A 2,500-nucleotide genomic window follows, 5' to 3' on the forward strand; every position below is an offset into this window, starting at 1 on the left:
AATTACCTACAGCACCTGGTATTCCCAGGTGGTCTCCCATCCAAGTACTAACCAGGCCCAACACTGCATAGCTTCCAAGTTCAGTCGAGATTGGGCATGTCCAGTGTGGTTTGGCTGTAGGTGCTCAAAAACATTAACTTTAGACCTCTTTTACTTCTTAACTCAAGTAAATTCAATGATTAGTTGAAAAATGAAATTTAAAATGTAATAGAAAAGAATGTTATGGCAGTATAAAATTACCTACAGCACCTGGCATTCCCAGGTGGTCTCCCGTCCAAGTACTAAACAGGCCCAACACTGCATAGCTTCCAAGATCAAACGAGATTGGGCATGTCCAGTGTGGTTTGGCTGTAGGTGCTCAAAAACATTAACTTTAGACCTCTTTTACTTCTTAACTCAAGTAAATTCAATGATTAGTTGAAAAATGAAATTTAAAATGTAATAGAAAAGAATGTTATGGCAGTATAAAATTACCTACAGCACCTGGGATTCCAAGGTGGTCTCCCATCCAAGTACTAACCAGGCCCAACACTGCACAGCTTCCAAGATCAGACGATATTGGGCATGTCCAGTGTGCTTTGGCTGTAGGTGCCACAAACCAATAATTTTAGACCTCTATTACTTCTTAACTCATGTAAATTCATTGATAAGTTGAAAAAATTAAATGTAAAATGTAATAGAAAAGAATGTTATGGCAGTATAAAATTACCTACAGCTCCTGGTATAACCAGGTGGTCTCCCATCCAAGTACTAACCAGGCCCAACACTGCATAGCTTCCAAGTTCAGACGAGATTGGGCATGTCCAGTGTGGTTTGGCTGTAGGTGCTCAAACACATTAACTTTAGACCTCTATTACTTCTTAACTCAAGTAAATTCATTGATAAGTTGAAAAAATTAAATGTAAAATGTAATAGAAAAGAATGTTATGGCAGTATAAAATTACCTACAGCACCAGGTATTCCCAGGTGGTCCCCCATCCAAGTACTAACCAGGCACAACACTGCATAGCTTCCAAGTTCAGACGAGATTGGGCATGTCCAGTGTGGTTTGGCTGTAGTTGCTCAAAAGCATTAACTTTTGACCTCTATTACTTCTTAACTCAAGTAAATTCATTGATAAGTTGAAAAAATTAAATGTAAAATGTAATAGAATAGACTGTTATGGCAGTATAAAATTACCTACAGCACCTGGTATTCCCAGGAGGTCTCCCATCCAAGTACTAATCAGGCCCAACACTGCATAGCTTCCAAGATCAAACAAGATTGGGCATGTCCAGTGTGGTTTGGCAGTAGGTGCTCAAAAACATTAAGTTTAGACCTCTATTACTTCTTAACTCAAGTAAATTCATTGATAAGTTGAAAAAATTAAATGTAAAATGTAATAGAAAAGAATGTTATGGCAGTATAAAATTACCTACAGCACCTGGTATTCCCAGGTGGTCTCCCATCCAAGTACTAACCAGGCCCAACACTGCATAGCTTCCAAGATCAGATGAGATTGGGCATGTCCAGTGTGGTTTGACTGTAGGTGCTCAAAAACATTAACTTTAGACCTCTTTTACTTCTTAACTCAAGTAAATTCATTGATAAATTGAAAAAATGTAATGTAAAATGTAATAGAAAAGAATGTTATGGCTATATAAAATTACCTACAGCACCTGGTATTCCCAGGTGGTCTCCCGTCCAAGTACTAACCAGGCCCAACACTGCATAGCTTCCAAGATCAGACGAGATTGGGCATGTCCAGTGTGGTTTGGCTGTAGGTGCTCAAAAGCATTAACTTTAGACCTCTATTACTTCTTAACTCAAGTAAATTCATTGATAAGTTGAAAAAATTAAATGTAAAATGTAGTAGAATAGACTGTTATGGCAGTATAACATTACCTACAGCACCTGGGATTCCTAGGTGGTCTCCCATCCAAGTACTAACCAGGCCCACCACTGCATAGCTTCCAAGATCAGACGAGATTGGGCATGTCCAGTATGGTTTGGCTGTAGGTGCTCAAAAGCATTAACTTTTGACCTCTATTACTTCTTAACTCAAGTAAATTCAATGATAAGTTGAAAAATGAAATGTAAAATGTAATAGAAAAGAAAGTTTTGGCAGTATAAAATTACCTACAGCTCCTGGTATTCCCAGGTAGTCTCCCATCCAAGTACTAACCAGGCCCAACACTGCATAGCTTCCAAGATCAGACGAGATTGGGCATGTCCAGTGTGGTTTGGCTGTAGGTGCCCAAAGCCATTAACTTAAGACCTCTATTACTTCTTAACTCAAGTAAATTCATTGATAAGTTGAAAAAATTAAATGTAAAATGTAATAGAAAAGAATGTTATGGCAGTATAAAATTACCTACAGCACCTGGTATTCCCAGGTGGTCTCCCATCCAAGTACTAACCAGGCCCAACACTGCATAGCTTCCAAGTTCAGTCGAGATTGGGCATGTCCAGTGTGGTTTGGCTGTAGGTGCTCAAAAACATTAACTTTAGACCTCTTTTA

At 38.6% G+C, this 2,500-nt stretch overlaps 1 non-coding gene and 10 pseudogenes across 1 annotated transcript; all 11 read right to left on the minus strand.

Moving 5' to 3' along the window:
* Window positions 1–3: 3 nt before the first annotated feature.
* Window positions 4–122, minus strand: LOC148475214 (5S ribosomal RNA; annotated as a pseudogene).
* A 115-nt stretch (window positions 123–237) lies between these two features.
* On the minus strand, window positions 238–356 carry LOC148475215 (5S ribosomal RNA; annotated as a pseudogene).
* A 115-nt stretch (window positions 357–471) lies between these two features.
* LOC148475216 (5S ribosomal RNA) lies at window positions 472–590 on the minus strand (annotated as a pseudogene).
* Window positions 591–706: 116 nt separating this feature from the next.
* LOC148475217 (5S ribosomal RNA) lies at window positions 707–825 on the minus strand (annotated as a pseudogene).
* A 116-nt stretch (window positions 826–941) lies between these two features.
* Window positions 942–1,060, minus strand: LOC148475218 (5S ribosomal RNA; annotated as a pseudogene).
* Window positions 1,061–1,176: 116 nt separating this feature from the next.
* Window positions 1,177–1,295, minus strand: LOC148475219 (5S ribosomal RNA; annotated as a pseudogene).
* Window positions 1,296–1,411: 116 nt separating this feature from the next.
* Window positions 1,412–1,530, minus strand: LOC148475220 (5S ribosomal RNA). Its single transcript, XR_015872749.1, has one exon. It is a non-coding gene; the product is annotated as a 5S ribosomal RNA (ribosomal RNA).
* Window positions 1,531–1,646: 116 nt separating this feature from the next.
* On the minus strand, window positions 1,647–1,765 carry LOC148475221 (5S ribosomal RNA; annotated as a pseudogene).
* Window positions 1,766–1,881: 116 nt separating this feature from the next.
* Window positions 1,882–2,000, minus strand: LOC148475222 (5S ribosomal RNA; annotated as a pseudogene).
* Window positions 2,001–2,115: 115 nt separating this feature from the next.
* LOC148475223 (5S ribosomal RNA) lies at window positions 2,116–2,234 on the minus strand (annotated as a pseudogene).
* A 116-nt stretch (window positions 2,235–2,350) lies between these two features.
* On the minus strand, window positions 2,351–2,469 carry LOC148475224 (5S ribosomal RNA; annotated as a pseudogene).
* Between the last annotated feature and the right edge of the window lie 31 nt (window positions 2,470–2,500).

This window comes from Taudactylus pleione, unplaced genomic scaffold, assembly GCF_031769625.1.
Source record: "Taudactylus pleione unplaced genomic scaffold, aTauple2 ptg000775l, whole genome shotgun sequence".
NCBI classification, from domain to species: domain Eukaryota; kingdom Metazoa; phylum Chordata; class Amphibia; order Anura; family Myobatrachidae; genus Taudactylus; species Taudactylus pleione.